The 15,849-nt window shown below is 40.7% G+C and overlaps 1 pseudogene; it reads right to left on the reverse strand.

The window, feature by feature from the left end:
• LOC126416928 (neural-cadherin-like) overlaps positions 1-15,849 on the reverse strand; it is a 275,218-nt pseudogene that overhangs the window by 175,753 nt on the left and 83,616 nt on the right.

The raw sequence follows: 15,849 nt of genomic DNA on the forward strand, positions 1-15,849 counted from the left end.
GGATTCAAGACTTCCTTACAGATAGAACTCAACATACCACTGTAACAGAACGAAACTGACAGACGTAAAGGTAATTTCTAGAGTACCCCAGGGAAATGTGAAAGGACCATTACTGTATACAATGTATATAAATGATTACATAGAACACATCAGAAGCTCCTTAAGACTGGTCACAGAGGATATGGTTGTCTATAAGAAAGCAGTAGTACTAGAAGGCAGTAACAATTTGCAGAACAACTGCAGAGGGTTGATGAACAGACAGGCTCTGGCAGTTGACACTGAATGTTAATAAATGTAACATATTGTGTGTACATAGGAAAAGAAATCCACTACTGCGCAACTACACTACTGGTGATAAATTGCTGGAAACACTATCTACAACAAAATATCTAGGAGTAACTATCCATAGTGACCTTAAGGGGAAGGACCACATAAAACAAATAATACAAAATGCAGATGCCAGACTGAGGTTCATAGGAAGAGTATTCAGGAAATGTAATTTATCAATGAAGGAAGTGGTTCTTATTTGAATGATTCCTGAGTGACGCTCATCAATCTGGGATTCTTACCAGGTAGGACTAATTGAAGAGGTAGAGAAGATCCAACAAAGAATGGTGTGTTTTGTCACAGAATTGTTTGGTCAGCATGAGAGCGTTACATAGATGCTCAACGAACTCCAGTGGCAGATGCTACAAGAGAGGCATCGTGCTCCATGGTGAAATTTACTATTGAAATTTTGTGAGAGCATTTTCTGGGAATAGTCATATTACTCCCTCCCACCTATGTCTTGTGAAATGACCACAACAAGAAAATTCGAGAAACTAGAATTAAAACAGAGGCTTACTGACAATCACTCTTACCACACTCCTTTTGTGAATGGAGCAGGGAAAGCGGTGGGATCAGTTAGTGGTACCAGAAGTACCCTTTACCACACATGGTTACGTGGCTTGCAGAGTATGATGTAGATGTAGATGAACAGCAGAAATTTTGGAGATTATGTTGGAGTATGTGAGACAAAATTAATCAATAAGCACCTGTAAATTTACTGGTGATATGTAAGCTTTGAAGAAAATACTATCGAGACTACTTGTGGAGTACCAATTAGCCTGGCGTTATAAACACCACTGCAGGCAGTTTGCCCAAGCAATCAGTTCTATGAATGGATTATGTTGTAATACAAGGTTGCAAACTGGTAGTCATCACTTCAAACAGCTGCTACCAGCTTAAGTTGTTTTATAATGTAAAGTGTCTCTGTCAATATTAATTTCCAATCATACTTTCTTATCTAAAAGTACTTGGTTTGGTATCCTTTATCACATACTTCTTTGTAAGAAAAGCCATGTTTTGCTTTGATAATAAGTTGTACAAGCAACTTTTTGTTTAATGTACACTCCTGGAAATTGAAATAAGAACACCGTGAATTCATTGTCCCAGGAAGGGGAAACTTTATTGACACATTCCTGGGGTCATATACATCACATGATCACACTGACAGAACCACAGGCACATAAACACAGGCAACAGAGCATGCACAATGTCGGCACTAGTACAGTGTATATCCACCTTTCGCAGCAATGCAGGCTGCTATTCTCCCATGGAAACGATAGTAGAGATGCTGGATGTAGTCCTGTGGAACGGCTTGCCATGCCATTTCCACCTGGCGCCTCAGTTGGACCAGCGTTCGTGCTGGACGTGCAGACCGCGTGAGACGACGCTTCATCCAGTCCCAAACATGCTCAATGGGGGACAGATCCGGAGATCTAGCTGGCCAGGGTAGTTGACTTACACCTTCTAGAGCACGTTGGGTGGCACAGGATACATGCGGACGTGCATTGTCCTGTTGGAACAGCAAGTTCCCTTGCCGGTCTAGGAATGGTAGAACGATGGGTTCGACGACGGTTTGGATGTACCGTGCACTATTCAGTGTCCCCTCGATGATCACCAGTGGTGTACGGCCAGTGTAGGAGATCGCTCCCCACACCATGATGCCGGGTGTTGGCCCTGTGTGCCTCGGTCGTATGCAGTCCTGATTGTGGCGCTCACCTGCACGGCGCCAAACACGCATACAACCATCATTGTCACCAAGGCAGAAGCGACTCTCATCGCTGAAGACGACACTTCTCCATTTGTCCCTCCATTCACGAATGTCGCGACACCACTGGAGGCGGGCTGCACGACGTTGGGGCATGAGCGGAAGACGGCCTAACGGTGTGCGGGACCGTAGCCCAGCTTCATGGAGACGGTTGCGAATGGTCCTCGCCGATACCCCAGGAGCAACAGTGTCCCTAATTTGCTGGGAAGTGGCGGTGCGGTCCCCTACGGCACTGCGTAGGATCCTACGGTCTTGGCGTGCATCCGTGCATCGCTGCGGTCCGGTCCCAGGTCGACGGGCACGTGCACCTTCTGCCGACCACTGGTGACAACATCGATGTACTGTGGAGACCTCACGCCCCACGTGTTGAGCAATTCGGCGGTACGTCCACCCGGCCTCCCGCATGCCCACTATACGCCCTCGCTCAAAGTCCGTCAACTGCACATACGGTTCACGTCCAAGCTGTCGCGGCATTCTACCAGTGTTAAAGACTGCGATGGAGCTCCGTATGCCACGGCAAACTGGCTGACACTGACGGCGGCGGTGCACAAATGCTGCGCAGCTAGCGCCATTCGACGGCCAACACCGTGGTTCCTGGTGTGTCCGCTGTGCCGTGCGTGTGATCATTGCTTGTACAGCCCTCTCGCAGTGTCCGGAGCAAGTATGGTGGGTCTGACACACCGGTGTCAATGTGTTCTTTTTTCCATTTCCAGGAGTGTATTTTTGGTAGTGCTTTTTGCTGTGAGTTCTCCTACATGTAAAAAAGTATTCAAAGTTTTTTTTTCAATTTGTGTACAGTTTGAGCTATTCTAATCATTCAGACTTATACAATGAGATATTACATTTTGCTCCTTCCATATTAAAGTGAATTTCAGTGAAGTACGCTGTTTCATAATTTTTGGTGAACTAGCCAATCATATCTTGGTTTCGAAGAGAGACATGTACAGTACACTGTAATAGTGGACTGAAGATAGCCTAAATTTTGGAAACTATAGGTTGAAATCTATGGACAAATACAATTTTAGGACACACCAGAACAAAATATTTGTTCAGGGCAATGTATGTGATAAGTATAATTGAAGTTTCATATTTGTGACATTAGTAACTGGTTTTTCTTTTTAATTCAGTCATGATCACACAACATATGGTACAAGAACATAGGTGACCAGTTTCGGTCATATCACGTGACCATCATCAGACCCATGGCATCCTTTGAAGTGGTAGGTGGAGCACCTACCATCTTCGAAGGATGCCATGGGTCTGATGATAGTCATGTTATATGACTGAAATCGGTCACCTATGTTCTTGTAGCATCCGTGGTGCGATCAAGACTGAATTAAAAAGAAAAGTTTTTAAAAATTTTTTTGATTGCTGTTCCAAAAATGTTTATGAAAATTTGTAACTGGGTCTGAAAGATGATATTTCCTGATGTATGGCTTTTTCCACCTTAGGAGGGCCAGAGTTGAATATTTAAAATCAGTTTGATGTTATTAGTAAGGTAATTTATTCTCATGAAACAGTCGTGTGTGTGTGTGTGTGTGTGTGTGTGTGTGTGTGTGTGTGTGTGTGTGTGTGTGTGTGTGTGTGTGTGTGTGTGTGTGAGAGAGAGAGACAGAGAGAGAGAGAGAGAGAGTAATAGGTATAGACATTGATGACAGTTATATCAAGCAGGTAGCAAGAATTGTTATGGGAGAGTGTTCTTCTCAGTTGAAAACATGCAGAATCCTAAATGATAATACATTATTACATTATGTCCATGAAGCAATGCAACTGACAGCTAGTACACATTTGTTTTAAGGTTCTTCTAGAAGCATCACAGTAACAAGACTTTAAACATGACTGGTTAAGTATGACAACACATTTTGTGTACACTCTATTCCCAATGCTGCTTGATATTTATGTTTCTGAAGATGACCAATACATGGCTGAGGCAAGCTATAATTTTTAAAAAAATTGTTAGTGCGATTGTGCTCAGAAGAAATGAAACATTGCACACTTTATTTCATGTTATGTCCCTCATCTATCAGATTCCAGGAAGGAAAATAATGAGGACATTAGAGACAAGGAAAAATACAAGGAAAAAAGTCCACAACCTTGTTGAAGAGGCTGGGCAAGGGAAATATGTGACTATGTTTTTGTGAAAGAAAATGTTTAAAAAAATTGTTCAAATGGCTCTGAGTACTATGGGACTTAACATCTGAGGTCATTAGTCCCCTAGAACTTAGAACTACTTAAACCGAACTAACCTAAGGACATCACACACATCCATGCCCGAGGCAGGATTCGAACCTGCGACCGTAGCGGCCGCGCGGTTCCAGACTGAAGCGCCTAGAACTGCTCGGCCACAATGGCCGGCAATCTTTTAAAAACCTGGGTCAAACCAGGGAGCTAATGTTGTAACATTGCATGGACAAGATTATCTCAGATACTCATAACTATCATCAGTCTACCTGGATCTTTGACATAGCAGAAGTATGAGACACTCCACTATGTCCATGAACATATTTCAGCTTTGAGAGTAACTCTAGGCATATGTACATGAATGTGAATCAAAACTTTAGGCTTACGACTTGGGTACGATATTGTAATATGTCAACTGGGGAATGTTGAGAGGAGATGGACCAATCTGTAGCGAAGCAAGACAGGGAAAGTCACCACAGGAGTGCAACAAGTGCCATTATCTGACTGGATTGGGCAGATGCATAGCCAGTACATGTTTATGGTTGCATACAGGGAAACAAACATTTGCACAATATAATATAGTCAAAAAGAGACAACAAATTCAGGTGACAGTAGAACACAGTGTTTGCAGATAATGTAGAAGGTAAGCAAAATGAAAGACAAGGATGAAGCTCTTTCTGAAAGGACTGCATGTGTCAGAAAACTCTGCAGAACACTAGGGGAGAGGTCTCCTTGTGCATGACTTGTATGCAAGGCTTCATGAGAGACATTTCAATGTTTGGACTGATGTAAGGCATTTAGGTGATTGCTGGGAGGTTATGTAAGACCTTGCTCATCAATGACTTTTCCACGTGAAACAACATAGCATACAGTGTCTGCTCCTTTGACACAGCCACCAGTGGTTGGGAGCAGGAGGGACTGAAAGGGCACATTCGAACCAGGTGCATGGTTACCATAGAATATTAGTGTGGTGATGATGGTGCACATATCTGTAGTTGTATCCAACATAACACAATTTTTTTTTAAGGAAAGTAGAACCACACCAAAAAAGCAGTTACAGTAAAGAAACTTACCTTGAACTGAAAAGTGCTAGACTCGTCCTGGTCACGGACTGTCACTGTAAGTATTGGTTTGTGAGGGATGTTGTCACCTTCTGTTTCATCCACTTCTGCAAACCATTCTGATTTTGAAAATTCTGGTGGTGTGTCATTCACATCCTTCACTAAAATTGAGACGGTAGTTGTCCCTGTTAAGAGAAATAGTCTTTCTTGCAGTCTTTTCTGAACATACATGTTAACCAGTGCCAATTCGAGAACATTTTTCCACACAAATTATATATCATTTGCCTCCCACCCACCTCTTCTCAGGCTGTTAGTAAGGCCTTTAAAACTACATCCAAATTCAGTGATGTGGAAATGGGTTGTTTTTCTGTCTAAAGTAGGTACTTAATTGATATTCCTCTGTAAATAAAATAAAACCTCTGTATCTTGTTCCCGGTGCTAAATATTAAAAGAAGTAACAATTCATTTCCACATAAGGCAATTCCTGAGATCTTTAAAAACTTATAGTGCAGGTAGAAGGAACTCGATCTATTGTCATGTTCTGGTTTCAATTAAAATATTTTATCTATTAAACTTGGTGGAACAACGTAAAATTTCTGTTATTTTTAGTTTAATACTGGAACTTTTTAATTCTATAATTTAGTTACAATGTTTTTCACCTTCCACTGGATAAACAAGGACAGAAATGTGTTTAAGAAAATCTAATTTTATATTGATACGTTAATAGTAAGTGACACCTTCTGAATAACTGTACGAATTTTACATAGGCTAACTTTATTAATAGATTAGATTCAATTTTAGTTCCATAGACCAATATTGAGATGATTCCTGTGGGTGTGAACACGTCAAAAAGTATAACTTAAAATCATTTCAATATAATACTTACTACACTGGTCATTTGTCAGTAGATTGTCAAAAGAAGTGATTACATTAGAGTAAACTAGAATTGCTAATATTTACAGAATTAATATTCTGTCAGAATGAAACATTGTTATGCAATTTTCATAAATTTATCATACACAAAAGACCTAATCTTGACTGTTGTGACCAAGTGCTGTCAGAACTGGAATCTAACAGACATTTTTATTAAGCTGGACTAACAGGCTCTGTTAAGATATTCACCTACATAGTGAAAAGAGTTGCCTATGAAAAAGCCCTTCAAACTCTGTTTAAAGCATGTTTTATCTGAAACCAAGTCTTTAATAGTTGCTTGCAATTTATTGAAAATGTTCTTATTACTAGTGTCGATAGTACGTATTGAGCTATTGGTCAGAAATAGAGATATTTTACTTGCAACAAATTTCATTAAGGCATACTGAGAAGCAGTGGTTAGAATACAAAGTTCCTTGAACAGTTTTCTACAATGAGTTCTTGAATTTACACCACAAATGCTTCTTATAACACGCTTTTGCTTTCTAAAAATTTTTTTTTGGTTTCATGAGTTACCCCAGAATAAGCTTTTTATGAAACTTCCTCGCAGATTAAAACTGTGTGCCTGACCGAGACTCGAACTCAGGACCTTTGCCTTTCGTGGGCAAGTGCTCTACCAACTGAGCTACCGAAGCACGACTCACGCCCGGTACCCACAGCTTTACTTCTGCCAGTACCTCATCTCCTACCTTCCAAACTTCACAGAAGCTCTCCTGCGAACCTTGCAGAACTAGCACTCCTGAAAGAAAGGATATTGCGGAGACATGGCTTAGCCACAGCCTGGGGGATGTTTCCAGAATGAGATTTTCACTCTGCAGCGGAGTGTGCACTGATATGAAACTTCCTCGCAGATTAAAACTGTGTGCCCGACCGAGACTCGAACTCGGGACCTTTGCCTTTCGCGGGCAAGTGCTCTACCAACTGAGCTACCGAAGCACGACTCACGCCCGGTACCCACAGCTTTACTTCTGCCAGTACCTCGTCTCCTACCTTCCAAACTTTAAAGAAGCTCTCCTGCGAACCTTGCAGAACTAGCACTCCTGAAAGAAAGGATATTGCGGAGACATGGCTTAGCCTCAGCCTGGGGGATGTTTCCAGAATGAGATTTTCACTCTGCAGCAGAGCGTGCGCTGATATGAAACTTCCTGGCAGATTAAAACTGTGAGCCCGACCGAGACTCGAACTCGGGACCTTTGCCTTTCGCGAGCAAGTGCTCTACCAACTGAGCTACCGAAGCACGACTCACGCCCGGTACCCACAGCTTTACTTCTGCCAGTACCTCGTTTCCTACCTTCCAAACTTTACAGAAGCTCTCCTGCGAACCTTGCAGAACTAGCACTCCTGAAAGAAAGGATATTGCGGAGACATGGCTTAGCCACTGGCAGAAGTAAAGCATGAGTCGTGCTTCGGTAGCTCAGTTGGTAGAGCACTTGCCCGCGAAAGGCAAAGGTCCCGAGCTCGAGTCTCGGTCGGGCACACAGTTTTAATCTGCCAGGAAGTTTCATATCAGCGCACACTCTGCTGCAAAGTGAAAATCTCATTCTGGAAGTTTTTTTATATTTATATGCCGTACATCATTCTCACTGCAAATACAGATTTGTTTAGGTGCTTAAGCAATTCTGTGGTATGCCCTTCCCAATTCAATGTATTATCAAGTTGTAATACCAGAAATTTAACACTGTCAACCTCTTTGATCTGCATATCTTCATATGTTATACACATGCTGGAAGGAAATCTCTTGCAGGTTCTGAACTGCATATAGTGGGTCTTTTCAAAGTTAAATGACAGTGAATTAGCTTTAAACCATTTATTAATGTCAGTGAAAATTTGATTAGCATCTGTTTCTAAGTCAGTATTTGACTTGCTACTTATTGGAATGTTTGAATCATCTGCAAACACACAAACTTAGCATCTGGCAATGTAACAGGCAAGAGGCCATTAATGTACACAAGGACAAGCAACGGGCCCAAGATGGAACCTTTAGGAACACCACATGTAATTAATTCCCAATTGGATGAAGACTGACTTTTTACCCCACAGGTATTTTGCAACTACACCCTTTGTTTCCCGTTAGGTGAATAGGCCTCAAACCATTTCACAGCATTGTCGATGACACCATAATATTCTAATTTACTTGAGAGAATGCTGTGGTTCACAAGTCAAAGGCTTTTGACAGGTCACATAAAATACCATTAGCCTCTAATTCATTATCTAATGAATTAAGTACATTCTCACTGTCAGTGTAAATAGCTTTCTCTGTATCAGAACCCTTAAGAAAGCCAAACTGTGACTTGGAAAATGTATTATTTGCAGTCAGATTCTTAGAGATGCTTGAACACAACCTATTCAAATATTCTTGAGAAAGCCGGCAAAAGTGAAATTGGTCGATAGTTTGGTGGTATCTGTTTATCCCCCTTCCTGTAGAGAGGCTTAACTTCAGCATATAGAATCTCTCTGTTTCATATCATATTACACACACACACACACACACACACACACACACACACACACACACACACACACACACACACACACACACACACACTTTTTGAGAATATTTATTAATTTTTAAAATAAATTAGGCCTATAAAAAAATTTAGCTAGCAGCGTGTGTGTTTTATTTACAAGTAACATAAAACTTTCACAGTTAAACATTGTCCTATGTTTCACATGTTAGTGCGAAAACAGCTTCAGAAACAGCATCATACACTTGTTTGATGTAGTATCTAAGATTCTCCATAGCATATATTAGACTTAAATATGTACCGCTAGGAAGGTTTACAGTCATTTGGCTGCAGATACATGTTTCTTCATAATAATCCATCAGTAGGTAGATGCAGAACAGAAAATGAAAACTTGTTGAACTGTACTGACAGAGTTGAGAGCAACAAGATAGGACAGCACGGTCATGACATGGTTTAACGAAAGAGCCCCATATGGACCAAGAATCTCAGGAGTTAAGGTCTTTAATTCAGTTTTGAAATCCTAAATTTTATCTCCTCATATTCGAGCCATTTTCGTATCCTTGGCTTTGGACATTTTTCACAGAAATATGCTGTCTTAACAACTCATTGAAGAGAACAAGACTTAGCATTCATCATTAGTCAATATACTTGGAATGTAGCTAACTAAGGTAGACTTGACAGACTTCCAAAGCCGATCAGTATTGTGGGTGTGGATACTGGTGTCATCCGAAGTGACGAACTCCACAGAATGGTTCACGAATTCGTGGTCAAACCCTTCAGCTTTTAGTCTTGTACGACTGAAACCTGGCTGTGATGACTTTTGTTCCAGGCAGTATCAAGTGTTTTATGAGAGCCACTAAAGTCAACTTGTCTCAGGACAATACCCTCACAACGAAACACTTGCGGGAGACTCCTTCTATCCCACTGAATACCCAAATATGATCTATTTCATTTTTAGAACGTCGTCCTCTCTGGTTCTTTCGTCTAGCAACACGAGATTCATCTACTTCTACAATTTTATTTGCTCCGCCAACTGGTACACTATCATTTGTCACTACCAGATAACAGACTGAATGGATAATTTGGAGGACTCGAACCACGTATTTTTCCTGATGCTGGTTCGCTTTCCGCAAAGTCCGCAACGAAATTACAACGGTATCTCAGTGTCGACACTCCTCTTACGAAGTTTTACAGACTTCGCAGCACCACATTCTACTCAGTGTCACAGTCCCTCCTTTCGTCGTCCGGTAGAAGTCCATATTTGCGGCAAAAAGTCAAACATTTGTCTATGCTGGACATGCATGGAATTAGAGTTTTCCATGTCAGACAATCCGCAGAAGAAACTTGAGAAACAGCAGACAATACACTCGCTATCGACAGAATGGCTCTGAGCACTATGGGACTCAATTGCTGAGGTCATTAGTCCCCTAGAACTTAGAACTAGTTAAACCTAACTAACCTAAGGACATCACAAACATCCATGCCCGAGGCAGGATTCGAACCTGCGACCGTAGCGGTCTTGCGGTTCCAGACTGCAGCGCCTTTAACCGCAGGGCCACTTCGGCCGGCGCTATCGGCAGAAACCGTGTGGGTTTCCCAATAAAATCACAAATAATTACGGCGGGAATGTAATGTACACGAACGAAAGGAACAGCGGAAAACATAAAAATGACGATCACAAATAATTGATCATAACGCCCGCCACGAGACTTCCATAATCGATTTACTATCGCACGTTCGATATGTATCGTTTGGACCCCTCCGACTTCGATAGGCAATAATACTTGAAAATTACCGTGAACACAATATCTGAAATGGTAACTCGTCCTTTGTTACCAGTCCTTTTCAGTGACTGCCAGAAAGATTCTTGGAAACTGTTTGACCCTCCTAATGATGTGCGTGTTTTGTCCAACGCATGGAGCATTCAGACGAAAGATTTTTTGGTGAGGTAGAGTAATTGTTTCAGCTCCCTTTCCGTTTTGCGGCATTCAATAGCACGCAATATAATTTCATGAGCACCGCTATGTAGCACTGATCGCCTACTAGCAGTAGGCCTACCGGTAGGTGACTCAAGACGTTCCAGGAACTACCTTGTTTTGATAACGTACGTACCGGTGTTGCACAATAAGCGCCAGTCACAACACAGAAGCGCAAAACAATAACAAAGCAGACGACTAATAACTACCTCGCGCCAAACGTTAGCAACAGCCAAAAAGACGAATGACTGCCTACTGAAGCCTTCCAACGTCTACCGACTTTTACCGAGTCACAGCTGGGACAGTACTGAGCTGCCTGACACCTAAAATTTAACACACTACACTTTACTTCATTATTTAGTTTTGTGCATGTTCCATAGATCATTTGAACGATTCTTTTGTCGAACTAACGTGTAATGAGTCAGTTTGCAGTACATTTACCTCTTTGGCGACAAGCGACGTAGCTCCTACCGGCTTATATTCCGGAAAGACGAGTGACATAGGATGTACATCGGTCGTTTCTAAACTTTGTAAACATATTCAAATATTTTTCTTACGTCTGTTGTCTGCATAAAGATACTCCATGATGCTTGTACTAGCATGGAAATACACAGAAGGCAACACTTTTCATTCGCGTTGGAATAAAAGGAACACAGATAACAATGTATGTTACTTGCTTTGTGGCATTCACCATTTCCCGTGTTGCCATGCGCCGCAGTTCACAAGGCCATACGCAGTGCAAACGGCGTCGACTGTTATGTACTACGCGCTTTTTATTTATTTGTAAGCTGGCTTTGCAATACAGTTCTGAAAAATAGGAAAGAGCTAGCAAAAGGTCTAAGTAACCAGAAACTGCAAAAAACTGAACTTCGTAGACTCATCCACTGTCAATGTCTGAACAAAATTAATAATGACAGAGAAGATGAGACGCATCTGGATTATAATAAAAATAAGACTGGTGTACCACAGCTACCAGCTAATGAGCTACTACCATTTTGAGGGCAAGCAAATAAAGTGATGGAAGAAAGCTTTTTTTCGTTTTCACGATGGTGGTTGAAAATGCGTACGTTTTATATAAAAATTCAAAGCCTAGCTAACATCTTGTTGAATTCGTCACTGAATTGGTATCGACTTTGATGAACAAAGTTTCCACTCAAAGTACTTCACCGGTAAATGGATTCCGTGACAAACATTTTGCTAAATTGTTTCGGAGTAGGCCTATAAAAATGTCAGCATGCTCTCTGAGAGGATGGAGTGCAGAACGAAGCAAGGCAAGATCTGAGATATTGACAAGAAAAGATACCAGGTACCATTCTGAAACATGTGAAGTAGGACTTTGTTGTCCAAAGTACTCAGAAATTTTTCATACTAAGGCAAATGTAACTAAGCAGTTTTCAATTAAAGAAACTACATTTCCTAGCATTGTTCTTTTTAGTGTCAACAACTGTATCTCCATTTAGCAAAATAAAGACGAAAAAATTGTTTGTTGTTACAGTAACACCACCTTCTCCTCTCCATACAAAAAAGGTCACTGACGTAAGTCAATGGTACTATGTAGTTTTTCGTAGGAAGAAAGCTAATTTACAAGAATGATTATCTATCGAACCTACGGATCCCTAACGATATATATCGAATGTGTGACTCTATTATTAATAAACATTGATCCACCTACCTTCTTCCATGATTTAAACAGAAAACATTGATCCACGTATTCAGCGAGATCGTGGCAACACAAAACCGCACGCTGACCGATCTTTGTGATAACACTGAATTAGTGGATCAGTGTATTTCAGTTAATTCATGGAGAAGGTAGATGGATTAATTTTTATCAGTAATAGAGTCGCACATCTGATATACATCGTTACTGGCCCGCGCGTTCGATGGGCAATCGTTCTTGGAAATTACCGAAAAAAGACACCCCTTTCAAGTGCAATAAACTAACTTAAATTCTGGGAAGCAGAACCTGCTACACGAAATTCAGAAAAACTATGAAAAAGAACAGTGTCTGCAAGATAAACTACACCCAAACTGCCCAGTCCTCAAATTGTTAATGAGCATGTTATTATTTTCAGTCCTATTCATGCAACTTCACTTAATTTTTTTACTGGCTTCCAGTTTTTAAGTAGAAATTCATCAATGGAATAGAAGGAGTTGTCCAGGAGAAATGATTTTAAATTATACTTAACACTTGCTTCACTCCCTGTCATTTATATTATTGGACAAACGACCAAAAAAATTTGTTGTTGCATATTGAACTCCTTCCTGGGCCACTGAAAAATTAACAATGGGTAATGAAGGTCATTTTTCCCTCTACTGCTGTAGATACAGAGTGACAATTATTGAACTACATGAGATAAAATCGTCATAAATTCTGCATGGTTGACCGCGGGGCATGATGGGAATTTGTATGATTTGATTTAGCGACGAAGCCCACTTTCATTTGGATGGGTTCATCTATAAGCAAAATTACTGCATTTGGGGGACTGAGAATGCGCATTTCGCGATCGAGAAGTCTCTTCACTCTCAATGGGTGACTGTGAGGTCTGCAATGTCCAGTCACGGAATAACCGGTGCGATATTCCGCGGTGGCACGGTGACTGTCAAACGGTACGTGAAGGTTTTGGAAGATGATTTCATCTCCATTATCCAAAGTGACCCTGATTTCAACAAGATGTGGTTCATGCAAGACGGAGCTCGGCCCCTTCGAAGCAGGAGAGTGCTTGATGGCCTGAAGGAGCACTCTGGAGACCACATTCTGCCACTGGGGTACCCAGAGGCCACTGGAATGGGTTTCGATTGGCCGCCATATTCTCCAGATCTGAAGACATGTGACTCCTTTTTGTGGGTCTATATTAAAGACAAGGTGTACAGCAATAACCTCGAAAACTATTGCTGAGGTGAAACCAGCCATTCAGGAGGTCATCGACAGCATAGATGTTCCGACAATTCAGCGGGTCATGCAGAATTTCGCTACTCGTCTGCGTCACATCATCGCCAATGACGGCAGGCATATCGCACATATCATGACCTAAATCCGAATATCTGTACTGACATTTACATATTGAATAAAGTGTGTGCACACCGTAATTTGAAACTAATTTAGGTTTTTTTTCGTATAGTTCAATAATTGTCAGCGCATATACACTTCACTGTTCTTCTCAAATTGTGGCGTTCTTCTCAAACTGTGATGGATTGTTCACAATGAATTTCGTTAGCGAATATGTATATTGCGATGGCTCAGTTAAAATGCTTAGCTCCTTGAAGAGATACGTACATGACGCCCATGGGTGAACACCACAAATATATTCTTAATGCTTTGATTACTAACCTGTCTGATGATTGTAACAATGAAGAATCACACAAATAAATATAAACTGTCCATATAAAATTCGTATTTTTTAGGAACAAGAAACTAGGTTTGGCAACATGTAAATAAAATAAGCTCTTACCTGCACCAGCAATCATACATCTGTTGAAGAGACAGTAACAGCTGTAAGGGGGTCATCACCTATGCTCACAATACTTTTGTGTTATAATAACTTACAAATTTTTTTCTTCTGGTTGAATAAAGCGAAATAAAAACGTACTTGCATTGACTTAGCTTGATTTTCATTTTGCTTTCCGCCTTGCGCTTTTCTGTTTCGACAATAAGGGCCAGGTAATTTCTTCTTTTCGTACATATTTTCGTCAACTGATTCGTCGTTATGAAGATAGTAAAAATACCGATGAACTTCGCAATGTACTGAACAAGCGGACACAGAACAATGAACAAGCAAGCAGTGTTGCCAGATGCAATGGTCTCTGAAATCAGGAGGCAGAAATTCGAAAAAGCAGGAGGTAGCAGTAGATACTAGACAGCCTATATTCTCTATGCTAATAATCCACTATTGTACGCTACCAAGTATAATATATACAAAAGTCACACCAAATTAGGAAATTACTGCTACAGTTTGAGTGTATCTTATTTTTTCCTGAGCTCGGGGTGAATTCATTTCCTCATTTAACTTTCACGTACACAAACTATTTGAAACTTTTCGCACTAATTGTAGGGCTAGATATAACACCACGTGCAACTAACAGCGATTTGAGGCATCTTAACTTGAATGCTGAAGTGCAGTAATCCAGTAATACAGGGCGAGTCAAAAGTCCTTGGATACCTTCATAAGTTGGAAGATTAAAGGGAAAATTGGAATGTGATGATGGGAACATAGGTTTGACGTGGGACTGCAACTTTTGGAGTGAATGTCATTCATGGCCGCCATCTTGAAATCCGCCATTTTGGATTCAAGTAACTTTTTTTTAAATGGGAAAAGGGGGGGGGGGGGCGGTTGTATGACACATCAAATAACACTCGCTTGAGCTCTGGAATTGAGTGGTATAATTTGTTTTTGTCTATCTTGTACAGTTTAGAGGTTATTAACGTTCAAAGTTGGGAAATTATCTTCATACTGACTGCTACAACACATGTTCTACGTGTTATCCATCCCAAGAGACGAGTCGGTATCAATGTAACTTTGAACATTAATATCTTCTAAATTGTACAAGATAGACAAAACCAAATTACACCACTCAATTCCAGAGCTCAAGAGAGTGTTATTTGATGTGTCATACACCCCCCTTTCCATAAAAAAATGACTTAAATTCAAAATGGCGTATATCGAGATGGTGGCCATGAATGACGTTTACTCCAAAATTTGCGGCCCCACGTCAAACCTATGTTCCCATCATCACATTTCAATTTTCCCTTTAATCTTCCAACTTATGAAGGTGTCCAAGGACTTTTGACTCGACGTGTATTGTTAGTAGTATATGCAGCTATAACTGATTACATTATTTACGCTTTCAAATCCTTCACTAATACCATTCCAGTTACTCAAGACTGTTGACACCTAGTGATACATCTTACCATGAGTATTACTGTATAGTGCTTGGACATCACAGTTTTACAAGCGTATCAGTCATTGTACCCATGTTTTTTCGCATAATTTTAGCTTAGAAAATATAGACGCCACGTGAACAGCTTTATTTTCTTAGAATGAATAACGAAAGGGTTACTGCAGACTTCTTTTAACAACATTATAGAGAAATAAATTTCCAGCTTTGTCTTTTATGAATCATTACTTACGGTGTTCTAGAAGAATCTG

Source organism: Schistocerca serialis, chromosome 8, assembly GCF_023864345.2.
Source record: "Schistocerca serialis cubense isolate TAMUIC-IGC-003099 chromosome 8, iqSchSeri2.2, whole genome shotgun sequence".
Taxonomy (NCBI): Eukaryota; Metazoa; Arthropoda; class Insecta; order Orthoptera; family Acrididae; genus Schistocerca; species Schistocerca serialis.